At 43.6% G+C, this 23,232-nt stretch overlaps 1 protein-coding gene across 5 annotated transcripts in view; it reads right to left on the bottom strand.

Moving 5' to 3' along the window:
* The window catches only part of prdm10 (PR domain containing 10), a 146,750-nt gene extending 124,002 nt beyond the window's left edge, over nt 1-22,748 (bottom strand). For 3 of the 5 annotated variants that reach the window (XM_073029612.1, XM_073029616.1, XM_073029617.1), the window contains exon 1: nt 22,611-22,748. The gene's annotated coding sequence lies outside the window, so the exon portion shown is untranslated. Of the gene's footprint in view, nt 1-12,749; nt 12,803-22,601 lie in introns of those variants that run through there. The other 2 variants (XM_073029614.1, XM_073029615.1) reach the window with 2 other exon arrangements.
* Between the last annotated feature and the right edge of the window lie 484 nt (nt 22,749-23,232).

Here is a 23,232-nt window from a genome sequence, read left to right as displayed (position 1 = left end):
CGTACTCCTGACATGGACACCTAACAAGCTTTCACTTGTCCCTTGGACAGTCAGCCAAGAATGCCACTATACCACACCAGAGAATGACACAGCAGCACCACAGGCAATGCAGCAATCTCACAGCTCCATTCACGTAGGATTGATTCAGAATGCCAGTGCTGCAAGGAGTTTGCACATTCCCTTATGGCCACATGGGCTTCCTCTCAATACTCCAGTTTCCATCACATTACAAAGATTATTAGATTAACAGGATACTTCAAATTACCCCTGGTGTCAGTGGGTAGTAGAAGAATCAAGGGGCAATAATGGGCATGTGCAAAGTGAGTTTATGGAGAAATGGGTTCGTTCTGAGAACCAGCACTGATTGAATAGGCCAAATAGATGACTTCTGTATCAAATGTAAACAGAACATGGACAAAACCACTCTGGCCAAGAGCTCCTTATAGTCTGCAAGTTCTTTGGTGCCTATTCAACTGCATGAAGGTGCCATGGAATTTATTTATTTGTTTATTGAGATATGGCATCAATATTCCTTTTTGACCCTTTGAGCCGCACTTCCCAGTAACACCAGATTTAACCCAAGCTTTATAACGTGTGAGGAAACCGGAGCATCCGAGAAAACCCACACATTCCACGGGAGGACATACAGACAACATTGGAATTCAACTCTGAACTTGGACTGTAATAGTGTTGAGGTAACCGTGACGCTACTATGACGCCTCAAGTTGCACAGCACAGAAACAGGCCCGAAGCCCACCACATCCTTATGACCATTTTCCCAACTATACTAATCCTACTTAAAGACGAAATGACCACTTAATCATACATGGCAACTTAACATTACTCACTGGAGGGATTCAATGGGGATGGTAGGGTGACAATGTTGCTTAAAAATGTTGTAGACATAAGAATGAAATATTTGAAATATTACAAATGAAGCTGCATGAGCTAAATTGTAGAATAAAAAGGGGAACATCACACTGCTGTAACTGCACACTTCTTGTCATTTGCTTGGCAGTCCCACAGTCTCAAGGATGACTATCTTCTGTGGATTTTGGAAGTGATTGACTAAGGCTGACACAGTACCTGTATCTCCAATAGTAGAAGAAATGCAAACAGAATGGGAAGATGGGTAGTTTAACGTGATGTGCTTTTACTGTTTACACTGGACTTCTAATTCAGTTGCCTTACCAGTCAGATGCAATTTATCTTTCCAATCCTCCCATATGACTCATCATGCCAATGCCCACTGGACTGACTTTTTTTTCTATATTTAACTGATCTCACCATCAAAAGTCAAGGTGACTGACGAGCAGCAGTTGACCATACACAGTCACAAATAAACTAATTTTTAAAAAGGATATTTCAGTAGGGAGCAAAAACAAATGGAAAGATCCAAACATGACTTTGCAGAAACTTGATTATGAATTTGGGAGGTCATCACATTTAAAGAATTTGCAGAGGGTCAAGATGATAAGTTTTCAATGGAAGGAGTTAGAACCTACCAGCAAGAAACTTCAATATGATCAGCTGAAATATAGCCAGGAGGGAAACCGGGTAGGAATAGTTGCTGAATCTCAAGAACAAAATTAGCTCAAGTGCACGGAAGGAAGTGAGAAAATTACAAATTGGGGCTTGGCAGAAATAGTTGAATGGATGCATTCAACCTCTGACCACCTCCTCAGATTTGTTGAAAGATAGTTGAAGAAACAGTGAGAAAGATAGAAACCATTTGTAAAAAAAATCAGCTGGATTCCACAATGATCTAGAAACAGCAAATGCAGGGCATTTATCTAGTCAGTGCTCATGTAAATGCTAAAGAAATGTTCCTCCTGTACTGCTTCAATAAATTAAAAAGGGCCTTGAGTTAATCTGGTGAATGTGGATGGTGTCTCTGTGCCAGCAGTTACATACAAGTCATCTGCCTCCTTGGATACAGATGTGATTTATGCGAAGTAGGTGGTGCAGCTAGTTGAGCAGCTGCCTGATTCCAATGACCTGGGTTCAATCCTGACCTTGGGTGCTGTCTGTTGGAGTTTGCACATTATCCCTGGACCATGTGGGCCTTCCCCAGATCCCAAATGTGTGCAATAAATTATCCCAATGTTAGATAATTGGTAGTGGGGGTGGAGAGATATTTGATGCGAACATGGAGAATGATCTGGTATAGGGTAGGATGAGTGTAAAAATATATGCTTAGTGATCAGCATGGACTTGTCATGTAGAACGGGCTGTATCTCTCTCTCTCTCTCTCTCTCTGAATTTAATACTTGAAATGCAGTTTTGTAAGGGTCACAGTTAATTTTAGTACATCTTAAGTGGTGTACAGAGATTCTTTTGCAATGGAGGTAATATATAGCTTGACTTCAAAATTACTTGCACATTAATTTTCAGTGATCTCTGTACGCCAACACCTGTTACTCCCTCACATTTTAAAAGTGCTCCAGCTGCTCTGCTTTCTAATTTTTCCCCCCAAAGTGACTGAACTTAAACTTGTCTCTACATTGCATTTTATCTGACATACCCTTGCCCACTCACTCAGCCTGTTGACTTTCAATCAATACCTTTCTCCATCTTTATCACAATGCTACGCAGCTTTGAATCATCAGTAAATCTTGGAAATAATATATTGTTTTCATGTAAATCATGGATATGAATCATTTACACTTGCAGCTCTGCCCAAAGCCCTGTGGCACCCAATTGGTTTCTGCCTTCCAACCCAAAAATGACTCTTAGTCTCTGACCATTAATCAATCTTCAACCCATACTACTATACAATAAAAGCCTCAAATCATATGTGCCCAAAATTTGCTTAAAATATTTTGAGAGTCCAAATATACACTTCAACTGAGATTCTTTATTATTCTTAAATGCAGCCACAGAAAACTTCAATTAATTTGTCAGACATTATTTCCTTTTCATAAACCCATTTTGTCCTGTTGTTATTAGTGAAGTAGTCTCTGCCATTTTCTTAACAACAGATCCTACTGAATCCTGACGAAATCCTACTGAATCCTACTGAATCTCTTTTCTCCAGATGCTGCTTGGCCTGCTGAGTTCCTACAGCATTTTGTGTGCGTTACTTGGAATTCCAGCATCTACTGATTTTCTCTTGTTTGAGATTTGACTACTTCTGAGGTCTTTAGCTCTACAGAAGTATATTGCTATCAATGGTAGAGTTCAGGAATCTATGGAACATTGAAAGATAACACACAGTGCATTCACTTCTTCCAAAGAGCCATACAGCATTAGTACTTGTAATCCTGAGTCACTCTTTTCCACAATAAACCCCAGCACCCTACCATGCACTGTGAAAATCCAACACTTAGTTTTCTTCCTAAAAGCAACATCTTGCACTTGTCTAATATTTTTAAACTACTTAATTGATTTTCAGTTCTATTAATTTCTAGTTTTCTGAAAATTCCCAGACCCTGCATATCACCTGATATTATTTTTTACTTTTATAAATAAAAATAGCTAGGATGCCTAGCAATTTTATGTATTGCACTGTATTGCTTCCCCAAAAAAAGTAAACAAATTTCATGACATATGCGAGTGATACAAGAGCATTATATCATATATCATTATATATATATAATGATTATACAATGATTCAAATTGCTCAATTCTGCTACTACGTCTTATATCATTTCATTTTTATTCATAGAAGCTTTTATGGTCTGCTTTGATATTTTTTCCCTTTATCAGCCTCTGTTGGTCCGTCTTTGCTGAATTGATTGTCAAAGTCACATAGTTGGTTAAATGGAGACCACATGTGTGCAGTCAAGGTGTTTTAATTGATTGTAGTACAAATACACCTGTATCTTGAAGGTCCAACTGCTGGTGAGTCAGTATCCTGGCAAAAACTACACCACAAACACAAAAGAACACTCCAAGCAACTCCATGAAAAGGTTATTGAAAAGCACAAGTCAGGAGATGGATCCAAGAAAATTTCCAAGTCACTTGGAGTACAGTTAAGTCAATCATCAAGAAATGGAAAGAATATCTGCCTAGAGCAGGCCATCCTCAAAATCTGAGTGACCATACAAGAAGGGAACTAGTGAGGGAGGCCATCAAGAGACCTACGACAACTCTGGAGGAGTTACGAGCTTCAGCGGCTGAGATACGAGAGACTGCGCATACAACTGTTGCCTGGGTGCTTCACTAATTGCAGCTTTATGGAACAGTGGCAAAGAGAAAGCAACTGGTTTAAAAAAAACTCAGATGAAATCTCAGCTAGAATTTGCCAGAAGGCATGTGGGAGAGAGTTCTATGGTCTGATGAAATCAAAATTGAGCTTCTTAGTCATCAGACTAAATGCTATGTTTGGTATAAGCAAAAAAACCACACATCATCAAAAACACACCATTCCTACCATGAAGCATGGTGGTGGCTGCATCATGCTGTGGGGATGCTTCACTGCAGCAGGCCCTGGAAGGCTGTGAAGGTAGAGGGTAAAATGAATGCAACAAAATACAGGGAAATCCTGGAGGAAAACATGATGAGAACTGCAGTTTGGGATAAGATTTGTTTTCCAGCAAGACAATGACCCCAAGCATAAAGCCAAAGCTACACATGATGGTTTAAAAACAACTAAGTTAATGTCCTGGAGTGGCCAAGTCAGAGTCCAAACCTCAATCCAATTGAGAATTTGTGGCTGGACTTGAAAAGGTTTGTTCACTCACGATCCCCATGCAATCTGACAGAGCTTGAGCAGTTTTGTAAAGAAGAATGAGGAAAAATTGCAGTGTTTAGATGTGCAAAGCTGATAGAGACCTATCCACACAAACTCAAGGCTGCAAGTGCTGCCAAAGGTGCATCTACTAAATACTGAATTGAAGTGGTTGAATACTTATGCAATCAATTTGTAATTTAGATCACTTTGTAGAGATCTGTTTTCACTTTGACACAAAAGAGTCTTTCTGTTGACCAGTGTCAAAAAAGCCAAATTAAATCCATAATGATTCAATGTTGTAAAAGAATAAAGCATGAAAACTTCCAAGTGGGTAAACACTGTGTGTGTGTGTGCGCGCATGCGCACACACACACAAAACTTTTGTAATTTATAATTTTTCTATTATGTATAGCTACCATTAGGCTGTTCTGCTCCATTTTATCATGGCTAATCCGCTTCCCTCTCAGCCCCACATCCTTTCATGCCCTGACTCTTCAAGAATCTATCAACCTCCACCTTCAATATACCCAATGATTTGGCCTGCACAGCAGCTTGTGGCAACAAATTCCAGAGATTCACCACTCACTGGCTAAAGAAATTCCTCCTCATCGCCATCCTAAATGGATGACCCTCATTCTCAGGCCGTGTCCTCTGGTCTTAGACTCCTCCCACCATAGGAAGCAACCTCTCCAAATCTATTCTATTGAGGCCTTTCAACATTCAATAGGTTTCAATGAGGTTCCTTCCCCTCATTCTTCTGAATTCCAGTAAATAGTCCAAAGCCATCAAGCACTCCTCACACGACAAGTCTTTCAATCTCAGAATCATTTCAGTGAACCTCCTTCGAACCCTCTCTAATGTCCGTACATCCTTTCTTAAATAAGGGGCCTAAAACTGCTCACAATACTCCAAATGAGGGTTCACCAGTGATTTATAAAGCATCAACATTACATCCTTGCTTTTATATTCTTGAAATGAATGCTAACATGACATTTGTTTTCCTTCCTACTGAACCTGCAAATTAATGCCCCCAAGTCCCTTTGAAATTTCTCTCAATTTAGGAAAACAGTCTCCATACACTTTTATTTCTTCTACCAAAGTGCATGACCATACACTTCTTGACCCTGTATTCCATCTGCCACTTCTTTGCCCATTCTCCTAATACTCAAGTCCTTCTGCACCCTCCCATTTCCTCAACAATACTTGCCCCTCCAACTATCTTTGTGTTGTCTGCAAACGTGGCTACAAAGCCATCAATTCCTTCATTCAAATCATTGACATTTCATGTAATACTGTGGGCTCTTAACTTGTTAAGCAGCCTCATATGTGGCACACTGTCAAAGGCCTTCTGAAAATCCAAGTACACAACATCCACCGATTCTTGATTGTCTATCCTGCTTGTAATTTCTTGAAATAATTCCAACAACAGATTGTCAGGGAAGATTTTTCCTCAAGGGAACCACACTGACTTTGGCCTATTTTATCATGTGTCTCCAAGTACCACGAAACCACATCCTTAACAATTGACTCCAACATCTTCCCAACAACTAAGGTCCTATCTGGCCTGTAATTTCCTTTCTTCTGCCCCCTCCCTTCTTGAACAGTGGAGTGACTTTTCTAATTTTCCAGTACTCTAAACCCATGCCAGAATTCATTGATTCTTGAAAAGTCATTACTAATACTTCCACAATCTCTTTAGCCACTTCCTTCAGAACTCTTGAATGTACACCATCTGGTCCAGATGACCATTCACCATCAGACCTATCAGAATCTCAAGCACCTCCTCCTGAGTAACGGCAACTTTACTCACTTCTGCCCCCAACACTCTTAAACTTCCGGCATACTGCTGATGTCTTCCACAGTGAAGACTGATGCAAAGTACTTATTCAGTTTGTTTGCTATTTCCTTGTCTCCAATTACTACCTCTCCAGCGGTCCAATATCCACTCTCGCTTCTCTTTTACACTTTATGTTTCTGAAGAACCTTATGGTAGCCTCTTTAATATTATTGGCTAGCTTACCTTCGTATTCCATCATTTCCTTCTATATCACTTTCTTCTATTGGTTTTCAAAAACCTTCCTGACCCTCCTGCGTCCCACTAATTTTTGCTCTATTATATGCCCTCTCTTTAGCCTTTATGTTGGTTTTAATTTCTCATGTCAGCCACAATTGCATCATCCTGCCTTTAGAATACTTTAAGTAACACACACACAATGCTGGTGGAACACAGCAGGCCAGGCAGCATCTATACGGAGAAACACTGTCGATGTTTCAGGCCGAGACGTCGACAGTGCTTCTCCCTGTAGATGCTGCCTGCCTGGCCTGCTGCGTTCCACCAGCATTTTGTGTGTGTTGCTTGAATTTCTAGCATCTGCAGATTTCCTCCTGTTTGCTTTAGAATACTTCTACCTCTTTGGAATGTATCTATCCTCTGCCATCCAAATTGCTCCCAGACAGTTGCTCTGCCGTGATCCCTGCTAGTGTTCCCTTCCAATCAATTTTGGTCAGCTCCTCTCTCATGCCTCTGCAAATTCCTTTACTCCACTGTAATACTGATATCTCTGACTTTAGCTTCTCCTTCTCAAATTGTAGGATGATCTTGATCATATTATGGTTACTGCTACCCAAGGATTCCTTTACCTTCAGCTCTCTAATAAATTCCAGTTTGTTGCACAACACCCAATCTAGAATAGCTGATCCACGAGTGGATCTAACACTAGCTGCTCTAAAAAGCCATCTCATAGACATTCTACAAATTCCCCTCTTGGGTTCCAGTACCAACCTGATTTTCCCAATCTACCCAAATTCCATAACATTGCCCTTTTGACACGCATTTTCTATCTCCCATTGTATTTTGTAAACCACATCTTTGCTACTGTTTAGAGGTCTCTAGGTAACTCCCATTAGGGTCTTTTTACCCTTGTAGTTCCTTAACTCTACCCACAACAATTCAACACCTTCTGATCCTGTGTCACCTCTTTCTAATGATTTGATTTCTTTTTTTTAAACCAATAGAGCTACCCCACCCCCTCTCCCAAACTACCTGTCCTTTCAATACACTGTGTATCCTTGGACATTAAGCTCCCAGCTATAATCTTCTTTCAGCCACAATTCAGAGACACCTAGAACATCATATATGCCAATCTGTAACTGTGCTACAAGTTCATCTACCTTATTCCGTATACTGCATGCATTCAAATACAACACCTTCAGTCTTGCATTCATCACTCTTTTTGATTTTGTCCCCATTTTACATTGTAGCTCATCCTGTTGATTGCAATTTTGCACTATCATCAGCCTCTCCTTGCTCGCAGTCTCACTACACACTGCTTCTGTTTGTAAACCAACTACTCCATTCTCAGCCCTATCACTCCCGTTCCCATCCCCCGCCAATTTAGTTTAAACCCTCCCAAACAGCTCTAGCAAACCTGCCCGCAAGGATATTGGTTCCCCTAGGGTTCAGGTGCAACCCATCTTTTTGCAGAGGTCATACCTTCCTCAGAAGAGATCTCAATGATTCAGAAATCTGAGTCCCTGCCCCCTGTACCAGTTCTTCAGCCACATTTTCATCTGCCAAATCATTCTATTCTTACCCTCACTGGTGTGTAGCACAGACAGTAATCTAGAGATTACTACCCTGCAGGTAAGTTTCTCAGCTTTCCACATAGTTTCCTAAAATCTCTCTTCAGGATCTCCGCACCTTGTCTACCAAAGTCATTGGTGCCAATATGTACCAAGACTCCTGGCTGCTCACCTTCGCCCTTGAGAATTCAATAGACCCAGTCACAGACATCCCTGACCCTGGCACCTGGGTGACTATATTCCATCTGGGTGTCTCCACCTTGCATATAACCCACAGAATCTTGTCTCTGTTCCTCTGACTGGAACGTCCTGTCACGACTGCAGTCCACTTCAGCCTTCTTCTGTACAACAGCACCAGTAACTGTGGCTCCCCCCAGTAGGTCACCCCCTCCAACAGTACCCAAAGTGGTATATTTAAGTGGCAGCTTGGTGCACCTGGTGCAGATGTGGATATCCGGGAGGCTGGAAGTCTCCCAGAATTCACACATCTCACACCAAAAATACAACATAGCCCCTGAAGGAATTCTCACTGCACTGAGCCATGCTGTTAAACTCGCTGATCTCTTTTCTCCTTTCCCAAATTTGCATGTAGCTCAGGTAATACTCACAAAACAGTACAACACAAAAACAGGTCCACCCACCCACAGTGTTTGTATTAATTACGTCACCAATCTGAACTAATCCCATCTGCCTGCACATAGTACATATCCCTCTAATCCCTGCCTGTTCATGCATCTGTGTAAATGCTTCTTAAACATTGCTGTTGTACCAGCACATTCCAAGCATCTGTGACACTGTTTTAAAAAAAAGCCTTGAATATTCTTCAAAGCAAGAGAGAACATATACAATCCTGATGAGTCTTGATAGGGTGGACGTGAAGCAAATGTTTCTTCTGGAATGAAGAAGCATTGCCTCAACATAGGAGCCAACAATGTAAGATGGAAATGAGGGTGACTTTATTCTTTCAGAGTTATTGAACTATGGAACTCTCTTCCACGGAAGGTGATGAAGAGGTAAACAGATCTTTAATAAAGTATGCGGAAAGAGGGGTGAGATTACTACAGGTAGGTGGGTTTGCAGAGGTGAGATCACAGTCAGATCAGCCAAAATCTTATTGAATGGAGGAGTAAGCTTGAGGGCCCAAGTGACCCATTGGTCATTCAGGCATACAGCAGAACCTTCTTATATCATTAGTGTCCATGTTAACCATGACCACTTCATGCTATTCAAAAGGATTAAGATGTACAGGATTCAATGACTTAGTAGTTTGGATTCAGAACTGGCTTGCCCATACAACAGAAGCGTTGGTGCAAGGGTGTTATTCTAGCTGGAGGGCTGTGACTATTGGTGTTCCACAGGGATCAGTATTGGGGTTTTGGCTAACTACGATGAAAATGTAGAAGGGTAGGTTAATAAGTTTGCAGATGACAGAAGATCAGTGGAGCTGTGTAGTGTAGATGGCTCTTAAAGGATACAGCAAGATATGGATCATTTACAAATATAGGCAGTAAAGTTACTGATGGAGTTCAATCCAAGCTTGAGGTGTTACACTTTATGAGGTCAAATGAAGAGGGAAAGTATACAGTTCATGGCAGGCCCCTAAACAGAAGTAATGTACAGAGGGATTTGGGATCCAATTCTATAGCTCAACGTGGACACAAAAAAAAAAATTGGGTGGTAAAGACATATGGTATGCTTGCCTTCATAGGTTGGGGCATTGAGTAAAACAATAAGTCAAGTTGCAGCTAAAGAAAACTTAAATTAGGTTGGCTTAGGAGTATTGTGTGCAATTCTAGTCTCATTATTACAGGAAAGATGTGAAAGCTTTAGAAAGGGTCCAAAACAGGTTTTGGTTGAACAAATATGCGTTGTTCTCTGTAGAATGAGAAGGTGAGGGGAGACAGAGGTTTATACAATTGAGAGATATGAGGTAGAAATGTCAAATACTAGAGGACATACATATAGGTTTGGGAGGGGAAGTTTAAAAGGGGATGTGCAAGGCTATCAATGTCAGAAAAGTGAGTTAGAAAAGTGATTGCTTTCTCTTTGAGTTCAGACAAATTCATACACTTCATCCGCTATATCTCCCTGCATGGAGAAAAATCATCAGCTGTCCATTTCCCTCCTTACATTCTGCCTGATCCACTGAGTTCCTCCAGCTCTGTGCATGTACCTCCATGTTTACTTGAGCTGAAAATAATGTTTCATTTGCAATTCTTGTCTGTGTGCTTCATTTAAAGTCACAATGACAGAGAGAATATTTCAGATATGGCCTAATTAAAATTTCTTTACAACATTGGCCTTGCAGTCAATCAAGTGTTTTCTCTTACATGCTTCTAATCACCCAGTTCCCCTCCCACTCACCTATATTAGGTGCAATTTAAAGTAGCTGATCTCAAAACTGGGATGCTCATTAATTTTAATCCTCTATCCAATGCACTGAAGTATTTCTCGAAAAATAAAAGAAACTGACCACTTGCCAGTTGCTTTTTGGTATGCAAGAAGAAACCAAAGAATAAATGAGAAACATCACAGGGATAACATACAAACTCCACATGGACAGTGCCAGTGGTCAAGGTCAAATCCAGATCACTGGAGACAGCAGCATCACTGTACCAATGAAATGGCTGAAGATAGTTGGGTCCCAGAAACTACCCCAAGGAAAACCAAGGTGTCTTGGGGTGAAGATTGACCCCCAACAAATACAACCATTTTTGTTTATGTGGGATATGATCCCAAGCTTTGGAATATTTTCTCCTTGATACACCATGACTTTACCAAGACTCCTTGATGCAACACTTTGACAAACGATGCCTTGACAGTCAAGGGCAGCAACTCTCACCTTGCATTTAGTATGGTTGTACTAAGGTCAAGATCAGAATGGTCCCAGTGAGACACAAAGTGGCATCAGTGAGCAAATGCTGCTTGATCACAATATTGATGACAGCTTTCTTCATTTTGCTGATAACTGCAAGCACATGATCAACCTATTTGGTCAAATTAGATTTGCCCTGCTTTTTCTAAACAGGATATAGTGGTCAATTTTCCAGAGCTAGGTAAGTATCAATATTTTTAATGTACTGGAAAACACTGGTTCATGGCACAGCTGGTCCTAGTACTGGGATGTTACATCATCTCAATGCTTTATCCAACGCTCTCAAGTTTCTCCCGACTAATCAATCAAATTGACTGAACCATGCTTTTATAACTGTTGAGATCTTAAGAGCAAGTTGAAGCCTATTGTCTATATAGCACTCTGGCTAAAACTGGTTGAGTGCTTCAGAATTGTTTGAGCACTCATGCTGGACACACAGCTGGGAATGGGAATATTCTTGGAGCTGTCTCCTCCTGTTAACTATTCAATTGTCCACCATCATTCATAATTAAATATGGTAAGGCAGCAGAGCCACAATCTGATCTATTGAACGCAGTATCAAACACCTGTCTATTGTATTCTGTTTAACAAGCATGTAGTCCTGGGCTGCAGCTTTACTCAGCTGCAACCCCAGCCTGCTGTTGTTACCAGCATCTGTAACTGCAGACTGTGGTGATGTACATTACTGTTGAAGATGAAGATGACAATGATCCATTGACTCTCATGAACCGCCAGATCTGTCCTGTGTCTACCCCCTTCCCCAGATAAATGCAGGACTGTGGCGACCCACTTCCCAGCGCACTCGAACCGGCTCACAAAGTGGCGCGTGCTGACATCAAGGCCGGTCCCGCTAACCGACACCACCTCCGAATCCTGCGCTCGAGCACTGACTGCAACCTGGGTATCTCGCTTTGGTGTACCGACCCACATTACCTCCAACAGAGGTGCCCAGTTCACCTCCAGCCTGTGGTCAGCTATGGCCAGCCTTTTGGGGACACAGCTGCACCACACAACTGCCTACCACCCACAGTCGAACGGACTAGTGGAGCATTTCCACCGTCACCTGAAGTCGGCTCTCATGACCCGCCACTGTGAGTTTGTTTTTGTACGACGGGGCGGACACCGGGCACCGCTACAACAGCCCTACGAGGGGCTGTTTACGGTGATCAGAAACAACGGGTCCACGTTCGTGCTGGACATTGGGGGGAGAGAGGAGGTTTTCACAGTGGACTGACTCAAACTGGCCCATGTGGACTTGGCGTAGCCGGTCAAGATTCAGGCACCACGGCGCAGAGGCAGACTTCCCAAACAGAGTCCGGCCCAGACTGAGGACATGGGGGGTGTATCGCCAGTTCTTGGGGGGGGGGGGTGGGTTATGTGGCGACCCACTTCCCAGCGCACTCGAACCGGCTCACAAAGTAGCACACACCGGCATTGAGGCCGGTCCCTAAAAGGGCGCCAGGCCTTCTTCACCAGCAACGGGAAAAGCCCGCGCGCAGGACGGGACTGTGAATATGCGCCCCCTACAGCATTCCCACCCGGGGAGAGCAGGAACAAGAAGGCTTTAAAGCCAGGCCGCGAAGTTTGAATAAATCGCTTTTGCAACTGCAACTCACCGACTGTGTGTCGTTACTCCAGCACTGTGTGTAGCACACCGCTACAGGGCCACACAACATAACGGAAATGCACCCAGTGTGAAGATGGACTTTGGCTTTATGTAGAGAACCATTCTACCAAATCTGTCTTGTACAGAAGCATTTGTCACAGACAGCTAGACAATGATTAAGTCAAATAGGAATTCATCTCTGATGCAACAAACAGATCAAGCAGCATCTGTGTGGGAAGTTGCAAGGGGACTTGGAAGTCCTAGTTCAGGATTCCCTCAAGGTTAACTTGCACATTGAGTTGGTAGTAAAGAAGACAAATGCAATGTCAGCATTCATTTCTAGATGACCAGAATATAAAAGTACTGGGGTACATCTGAAGCTTCATGATCTAATCTGGAGGAATTGGAACAGGTTTATTATTTTTACATACACTGGGGAACAGTAAAAAGTTTATTTTGCGTACTGTTTATACAGATCAATTCATTACAGTGCTTTGAGGTACAGCAAGGTAAACAATAAACAGAATGCAGAAGTGTAGCAGCTACAGAGAGTGCAGTGCAGCGAGACAAGGTGCAAGATAGCGAGGTAGAATGTGAGTTTGAGTGTTTATCTTACCATACTAGGAAACAATACAATAGTTTTTTTAAAAAACAGTGTAAGTTGTCCTTAAGCCTGGTGGTGTGTGGTTTCAGATTTTTGCGTCTTCTGCCTGATGGAAGAAGAAAGAATGCCTGGGACGGGGTCTTTGATGCTGCCTGCTTTACAAGAGGTACAGACAGACCCCAGAGGGGAGGCTGGTTTCCGTGATGTGCTGAGCTATGTCTGCAACTCTGCAGTTTCTTGTGGTCACGTGCAGAGCAATTGTCATTCTAAGCCATGGAGGAGATTCTGATTGATTCCAGGAATGTATAAGTAGTATTTGTTTCTGGGCCTGTACTGGATGGAGTTCAGAAAGGTGAGAGGGGATCACATTGAAATCTGCCAGGTACTGGAAGGCCTAAATAGACTGAATGTGGAGAGGATGTTCCCATTAGAAGTGTTTAGGGCACAACCCTCGAATAACGGGACATCCCTTTAGAACTTGGATGATGAGGAATTTCTTCAGCCAGAAAGAGGTGAATATGTGGAATTTGTTGCCACAGATGGCAGTAGAGGCCAAGTCATTGGGTGTTTTGAATTGACAAGGGGGTTAAGGGTTATGAAGCAAAAGCAGGAGATTGGGGTTGAGGAAAAAAAATTAGCCAATTGCTGGAACAGTCTCGATGGGCTGAAGAGCCTAATTCTGCGCTCTTACTTCTTATGATCATGAAGGATGAGCTACTGGATGTTTACTTGTGCAGCTCGATGATGTTTTCTCTTGTTCAAATACTTCAGAAAATTCAGCCAACAGCTGTGACTTGTCTCTGCAGTGACCAGTACTCAGCGTGGACTTGATGCACTTTTTCTGTGCCTTATCAACTCTTTTCTACATGTTGCACTGTGCTTGAAAAAGACACCAAGTCACAGTGGCACAGACTGTTGTATTGGAGAAAGCGATAACCATCACCAAGAGTGGTCTGTGGCACTGCCACTGGCTATATCCTAAAGGATATTGCTGCCATACTGGGTTTGTTACAGACATTGAGTGGAACCAATGTTGGTTCTGGTCCCGATGCAGGTTTTGACCTGAAACATTAACAATTCCTTTTCTTCTCACACAGATGCTGCTTGATCTGTTTGTTGCATCAGAGATGAATTCCTATTTGACTTAATCATTGTCTAGTTGTCTGTGACAAATGCTTCTGTACAAGACAGATTTGGTAGAATGGTTCTCTACATAAAGCCAAAGTCCATCTTCACACTGGGTGCATTTCTGTTATGTTGTGTGGCCCTGTAGCGGTGTGCTACACACAGTGCTGGAATAACGACACACAGTCGGTGAGTTGCAGTTGCAAAGTGGTGTGCGCCGGCATCGAGGCCGGTCCCTAAAAGGGCGCCAGGAATATACAAACTCTATACTCTCAAAATTTCATTTTTGCAGGCCTCCCACTTACCAAGTACACCTTTTCCACAAAACAACCTGTCCCAATCCACACTTGCCAGTTCCTTTCTGTTCCCTCTTCCTTTAATCCCTCCCACTCTACCATGTCAAAAACAATGGAACCATGGAACATTGCACTGCCAGTCCTGAACTTCTGGCAACCAAGTCTGATTAAAACCATGAGATCTAGAAGCAGAATTAGGCCATTTGGCCCATCGAGTCTGTTCCTCCATTTCATCATGGCTGATTCAATTTTCCTCTCAGCCCCAATCTGCTGCCTTCTCCATGCATCCCTTCATGCTCTGACTAATCAAGAACTTATCAACTTCTACCTTTAATGTTCCCAAAGACTTGGCATCTAAAGCCACCTGAGGCAATGAATTCCACAGATTTGTCACTCTCTGCCTAAAGAAATTCTTCATCTCTGTTCTAAAAGGATGTCCCTCTATTCTGAGACTGTGTCCTCTGGTCTTAGACTCTCCCACATTAGGAAACATCCTCTCCACATTCACTCTATCAAGGCTTTCACCATTAGATAGGTTTCATCGAGGTCACCCCTCATTCTTCTAAATTCCAGTAAATACAAACCCAGAGCCATCACTCTTCATATAACAAACTTTTCAATCCCAGAATCATTTTTGTTAACCTCCTTTGAACCCTCTTCAATGTTAGCACGTGGGCCCGAAATGGCTCACAATACTCCCAAAGAAGCCTCACCAGTGCCTTATAAAGCCTCAACATTATATCCTTGCTTTTATATTCTAGACCTCTTGAAACAAATGCTAGCATCACATTTGACTTCCTCACCACTGACTCAACCTGCAAACCTTAAAAGAATCCTGCACAAGGACTCTCAAGTCCCTTTGCACATCAGATTTTTGAATATTCTCTCCAATCTACCTTTTTACTTCTACCTCAGTACATGACCATACACTTCCTAACACTGTATTCCATCCACTTCTTTGCCCCTTCTCCTAATCCAAGTCCTTCTATAGCCTCTCTACTTCCTCAAAATTACATGCCCCCCACCTGTTGTCGTATCTTCTGCAAACTCTGCCACAATGCTATCAATTTCATCATCCAAATCGTCGACATATAGCATAAAAAGACTCGGTCCCAACACAGCCCCTGTGGAACACCACCAGTCACTGGCAGCAAGCCAGAAAAGGCTCCCTTTATTCCCGCTCTTTGCCTCCTGCCAATCAGCCACTGCTTTATCCAAGCTAGAATCTTTAAAGTAATACCATGGGCTCTTAAATTGTTAAGCAGCCTCATGTGGCACTTTGTCAAAAGCCTTCTGAAAATCCAAGTGCACAACATCCACCGATTCTCCTTTGTCTATCCTGCTTGTTATTTCTTCAAAGAATTCCAACTCATTTGTCAGGCAAGATTTTCCCCTTAAGAAACTATGCTGACTACGGCCTATTTTATCATGTGTCTCCAAGTACCCCGAAACCACATCCTTAACAAATGACTCCAATACCTTCTCAACCAATCAGGTCAAATTAACTGGCCTGTAATTAATGGCTACATTGTCGTATTTTCACAAGCTGATCCATGTCCGAAGCTCATCCACCTTTCCTATAATACTCCCTGCATTGAAATATACGCCACTTAACATTTGTCTCTCATGCTCAACCTTTTGATTCCTGAACTCATATGTAAGCTGAACATCATCTTTCTCCGCAACCACTTCACTATCTGCTCTGGTGTCCTGGTTGCCACCCCTACCATGAAGCAATAGCAAACCTTGCCACTAAGATGTTAGTTCCCCTCCAGTTCAGGTGCAAACTGTCCCATCTATACAGGTCCCACCTTCACTGGAAGAGAGCCTAATGATCCAAAACTCTGAAGCCCTCACTCCTGCACCAACACCTTAGCCACATGTTAAACTGCATAATCTTCCATTTCTGGCCTCACCAGCACATGGCATGGGTAGCAACCCTGGAGATTGTGTCATATACCTCAGCATTTAACTCCCTGAATTCAATTTGCAGAACCTCGTGATCCCTCCTACCCATGTCACTGGTACATACCTACGCAGATTACAACGTCTGGCTGCTTACTCTCCAACTTAAGAATGCTGTGTACTCAATTTGAGATGTCCCTGACCCTGCCACCCGGGAATCTCGTTCTTGTCCAAAGACCTCCTTTCTGCTCCCCTAAGCAACAAATCCCCTATCACCACAGCTCGTTTCTTCTCCACCACCACCCCCCTTCTGAATCACAGAGCCAGACTGAATGCCAGAGAACTACTCACTGCCCCACAAGTTTCCAGAGCGGTAAACTTACTATTGAGGGGAACAGCCACAGGGACTGCACTGGCTACATATTCCCTTTCCCTCTCCTGACAGTCACTCAGATATCTGCCACCTGTAACTTAGGGGTGACTACTTCCCTGTAGCTCCAATCTATCACCTCCTTACAAGCCAAAGGTCATCAAGCTGCAGCTTCGGATCCTTAACTTTGGTCTCTCAGGAGCAGCAGCTTGATGCACTTCATGCAGATGTTATCAGGGAGATTGGATGTCTCCCAAAGTTCCCACATCTCACACAAGGAATATACCACTAAATCTGGACCTATTCTCAGTGCACTAGCTATGTACTAATAGGTAAAAAAAAAGTTACTGGTAACTTGCTTATAGGCTGGTGTCTGTGATTGTCCAAATTTGTTGAGCCAAAGCCAGCCACACTAACAATGGCTGCCCGGCTTACAACTCCTTTCTTTTTATTGGCTCAATGACTCATTTCTGATGAGACTCAGTTTTCAAATGGTTACCCTCTTGCAAAATGTTGTCTGTCTCATGGTATAGAACACTGAGCTATAATCAATAAACATCAGCCTGACATAAGCATGGCTGTTGTCCAGTTGGTCCAAGGCCAAGTGAAGAACCAGTAAGACTGCATCTGCTCTAGACCTACAGTGCCTATTAAAAGTATTCACCCCCTTGGAAGTTTCAGTGTTTTATTGTTTTACAACAGTGAATCACAGTGGATTTAATTTGGCTTTTTTGGCACTGATCTATAGAAAAAGACCTTTTCGTGACAAAGTGAAAACAGATCTCCAGAAAGAGATCTAAATTAATTACAAATATAAGACACAAAATAATTAATTGCATAATTATTCACCCGCTTCAAGTCAGTATCAGTAGATGCACCTTTGGCAGCAATTACAGCCTTGAGTTTGTGTGGATAGGTCTCTATCAGCTTTGCACATCTAAACACTGCAATTTTCCCCCATTCTTCTTTACAAAACTGCTCAAGCTCTGTCAGATTGCACAGGGATCGCAAGTGAACAAACCTTTTCAAGTCCAGCCACAAATTCTCAATTGGATTGAGGTCTGGACTCTGACTTTGCCACTCCAGGACATTAACTTTATTGTTTTTAAGAGATTCCTGTGTAGCTTTGGCATTATGCTTGGGGTCATTGGCTTGCTGGATAACAAATCTCCCAAGTCACAGTTCTCTTGCAGACTGCATCTGGTTTTCCTCTAGGATCTCCCTGTATTTTGCTACATTCATTTTACCCTCTTTCACAAGCCTTCCAGGACCTGCTACAGTGAAGCATCCCCACAGTGTGATGCAGCCACCACAATGTGTCACGGTAGGGATGGTGTGTTTTTAATGATGTGTGGTATTTGGCTTACGCCAAACATAACATTTAGTCTGATGGCCAAAAAGCTGTTTTGGTTTCATCATACCATAGAACCTTCTTCCAGCTGACTTCACTCTCCCACATGCCTTCTGGAAAACTCTAGCCAAGATTTCATGTGAGGATTTTTCACCAGTGGCTATCTCTTTGCGACTCCCCTAAGCTACAACTGGTGAAGCACCCGGGCAACAGTTGTTGTATGCGCAGTCTCTCCCATCTCAGCCACTGGAGCTTGTAACTCCTCCAGAGTTGTCATAGGTCTCTTGGTGGCTTCCCTCACTAGTCCCCTTCTTGCACAGTCACTCAGTTTTTGAGGACAGCCTGTTTAGGCAGATTTTCAGCTGTGCCATATCAGTGACTTGGAAATTTTCTTGTATCCATCTCCTGACTTGTGCTTTTCAATAACCTTTTCACAAAGTTGTCCTTTTGTCCTCATGGTGTAGTTTTTGCCAGGATACTGACTCACCAGTAGTTGAACCTTCCACATACAGGTGGATTTTTACTACAATTAATTGAAACACCTTAACTGAACACAGGTTTTTATATATAGCTACGACATCTTAACTAATTACATGACTTTTAAAACCAATTGGCTGCACTAGTGATGACTTGGTGTGTCGTATAAAGGGAGAGGGGTGAGTAATAATGCAAATATTTTGAGTTCTATATTTGCAATTAATTAAGATCACTTTGTAGAGATCTGTTTTCACTTTGTATGAAAGGGTGTTTTTCTGTTGATCAGTGTCAAAAAAGACAAATTAAATCCACTCTGATTCAATGCTGTAAAAACACCAAAACATGAAAACTTCGGGTGGGGGGGGGGGGGGGAGAAGAGAACTTTTAATAGGCATCATATTGTGATGGCAGGCAAATTGCTGCAGCTCCAAGTCTTTGCTTCGGCCAGAGTTAATTCTACCCATGACCAACCTCTCAAAGCACTTCATCACTGTAGATTTGTGTGCTACTGGGTACTCACCAGTGATGGTGGTCTAATCTTTCAATGAAATCACACTTGTTAGATTGATCTGGAAGTTTAAATACCATGTGATACAAAACTGGCTTGGTGGGAGCGGAAGATTGTATTTCCAGACTAGAAGCCTGTGACCAGTGGTGTGCTGTTAGGGTCGATGCTGGGTGCACTGTTGTTTCATAGATATTAACAATTTGGATAAGCCTGGTGACAGCATGGTTGATAAGTTCCTAGGATCACTAATGGCCTGTCCTGGTAAAGCCAACAAGCAGATGATACAAAAGCCTTAAAGTATACATGACCAGGCTCAAGGCAGATTTAACACCACTGTTATAAGACTATTGAATTGTATGACAACATTCACTCGTCCTCACAATCTTCATTATAATCTTGCACCTTATTACCTGCACTTTCTCTGCAGTTGTATTATTGTATTACCTTCTTCTACTTCAACATACTGTGTAATGATTTGAACCCAGTACATGTGACAATAAACCAGCTCTAAAAATGAGACTTGATCAGGTCAGCATGGATAAGTTGGATGGAAAGGCCTCTTTCAGTGCTGTTTAACCTTGTGGAACAGAATGGCTATTTGCAGAGTTTATGAACCTGCACTGGTCAAAAGTTAACAGAGAAGTGAACGACTCCACACAAAAATAACGTGTGCAAGATCTGTGGATGCAAAGTCAACAGAAGGAACCAAAGCTTCAACTAGAGACACTGGATATATCTTGAACAAAGCTTACATAACTCTGAGGAGGAAAACACAGTTCACGTACATATATGTTTACCAAGTTTTGATACACCATATAAACTTGTCATTAAGACTAAATAAAAGGAGCCACTGCAGGATATACGTTATACTAAAAAACATTCTCTCGAACTTTAGGATAATGGGTCTCCCTAGGGGTCAGTACAAAGGCCACTATTTTTGGTAATATATACCAAGAATTTATACTTGCGTGTCCGGGGCACAAGTTCAAAACTGTTAGATAATAATCTACTTGGGAGGCACAATGAATTGAAGACACATAAATATTAACAGGCTGGCAGATTGGAATAGGTAACAAATGAAATATAATACTGAGCAATGTGAAATCTTGCATTCCAGTGGGAAGAAAACTTGAAGGCACAATTCTCAAGGAGGTAAATGTGCATTATTCAAAGTGGCATAACACTGAGAAATTGATTAAAATGTATACAGGCAGGAAACCAGCTAAAACATGGAGGAACACAGCACGTCAAGAAGCTTTCTGCTGATGCATGGCCTTAACAACCCCACACCCCCCATACACACTTCAACACCTGGTGAGTGTCTCTGCAGCAGATTGCTGGACAAACTGGTCTCGCTTTTATAGGATCCTACATTTTAGAAATGGATGGATGCAATGCAAAAGCATATTTTCAGCCAAAACTGAGGATTCCAGGACCAGTTATGTAAATAATTGGAAAAAATCCACGTTATTTCCCTTGGAAAGGAGGAGGTGGCTAGACGCATTTGAAATGATGACAGTGCAGGCAGGAGCACAAGAGAAACTGTTCCCATTGACATAGAGGTTAAAAAGGGGTCAAATAATGGATAACTGACAAACAAAAAAAAACACAGAAAAAGGAGTTGGTGTGTTAAAAAAAATAGCAGTCCTGATGAAGGACCTCAGCCTGAAAAGTCGACTGTTTATTCATTTCCATCGATGTTGCCTGACCTGCTGAGTTCCCCCAGCATTTTGCGCACGTTGAGCTGGCTAGAACGCACTTATGGTGGAATCAGAGGATAAACATCTGAAAGGAAAGTGTGCAGGGCTTTGGGAAGATGAATGATCTTTACTGCTCTTAAAAGAGCCAATATAGAGGCTGAACAGCCTTCCATAATGCAACCGATCAATGATTCCCCAAATGAACACACCCAGAAATGAGTAAACAGCATTGGTACGAGATCACAGGAAGATAGAACTTTTGAACAAGCTTGTTTGTGAAGGTTGGAATGTCGGCCAGAGTGTATTTGTTTAACTATTGTCCTCAGGCTGTCCCTCCCCTCCTCCAACATGCCCATCAGATCAACTCTTGCTTCCAATATCACCTTCAGTGCATTCATCCTCCTACCTCATTGTTCTTCTGTCAGTACAACCCCCCCCCACATCTATAATCCCTAACCGTCAACTTCACTCACTCCATACACTTGCTCACATCAGTGACCCTATCATTACACCCTCCCTCCTTCGCCTCCCAAACAGCTCCACTCTCCCTGCTGTGATCAAACCATCATTTCCCCTACCATAAGCAGCTCCATAACCAACACTCTTACTGCCCCCTCCCCACCACACACCCCCACCATCAATAATCCCATCACTTGTGACCCCCATCAGCCCCATTACACATCCTGTAATCCACCAATCCCTACCACTAGCAACCCCCCCCGCCCATCAACATCTCCATAATCCACCATTCCAACCCAGCATTCCAACCCCACTCTCCAGACTTCTACACTGTACCCATCTCCCCAACTACTTCCCACGCACACCCAAGTCTCCCCATACTGTACCCACACCCACTGCACCGCCACGCACACACCCTTTTCTTCCTCCATAGCCACCAATCTACCCCCCCCCTGCTCCTTTACACAAACAATCCACCCCGCATTCCCTCAACACCAGCTGCGACCCCATCCACCACCCCGAACCCCAATAACAACCGCGCGTTAAACAGCCAGGGCGGAATCATCCACCTCCAGCTGCAGGCGGGGACTCGGACAACAGCCGAGGTCAAGATGGCTGAGGCCGCAAAGGCCGGCGGCCGCTGGCTGGGGGGTGGCGGTGGGCGGCTAAGCTGTCGGGCAGGTCGGGGTCTGGGAGGGGTGTCCTGGGGCGGCGGGCAGGCAGATGGGCGACGGCTCCCCCCGCGCTGACCCGGAGGTGCAGTGTTCCAGCCCAGCCGGACCGTACCACCGGCGCAGAGCGGTGGGGCCGCAACCCGGTCCGGAGAATGCGAGGGAGCTGAAGCGGCCGCCCGCTACCGCCAGGCAAGCCCAGGGCTCGGCTCCTAGCCAGGACCGGCGAAGAGCGGCAAGGAAGTGCGCGACAGCCGCCATCGCGGGTCGGCGGGCGGAACGGGGACGGGCCGCAGCCGCCGCCATTTTGGGATCGACTAACATAAGAAGAAGCCGGGAGCGGCGATGAGAGAGCAGAGCGGGGGTGGGCGGCCCAGGGCCACCTGCCGCACTTACCGTACTTACCGCATATATGGCACAGCGCCAACACACCAGACGCCCCCACTCAGCACCGGGCGGCCTCCCTTCACCAGGTAAATAGCGGTCGGTGCCCACCTCGAAACGGAGAATGGAGCAGCGCCGCCCGCATTAGCATAAAACGACCCGCCCGCCGCGCACTACCATTGGCTGCGGCCCTGCGCGGGTACAGATCCGGCCACCGGGCGGGGGGGGGGGGTGAGTGGGAAGTGGGTACCCGATACCCGGGTACCGGGGGAGGGGAGGGGAGGAGAGGAAGGGAGGGGAGAGTGGAGTGAAGTTGAGGTATGAGATGGGTGGGGGGGGGGTGACGTGTGGAGGCTGGGGGAGTTGAGTGGGTTGAGAGGGGTGGAATGGGGAGAACAAGGTGAATGAGAATTAGTGAGGGGATTACAGGGTTGGGTGGTTCAGTGAGGACATGGGATGGAGTGATGAGTGGAGACAGGGTCGGAGTGGATGGGGGATGGGGAAGATTGTGTTGTATATTTAATATTTGAGTAATATTGTAAGTATATTGTTTAATTAAGCATTCTTGTTTGTTTAAATATTTTGTTATGGGTTATATATAAAAGTACGCGAATGGCATACGTCATGATGCCACCTCGTCGTA

The sequence above is a fragment of the Hemitrygon akajei genome, chromosome 26 (assembly GCF_048418815.1).
Source record: "Hemitrygon akajei chromosome 26, sHemAka1.3, whole genome shotgun sequence".
Taxonomy (NCBI): Eukaryota; Metazoa; Chordata; class Chondrichthyes; order Myliobatiformes; family Dasyatidae; genus Hemitrygon; species Hemitrygon akajei.
The sequence above is the reverse complement of the archived record's forward strand: the minus strand, read 5'-3'. Positions and strand labels throughout refer to the sequence as shown.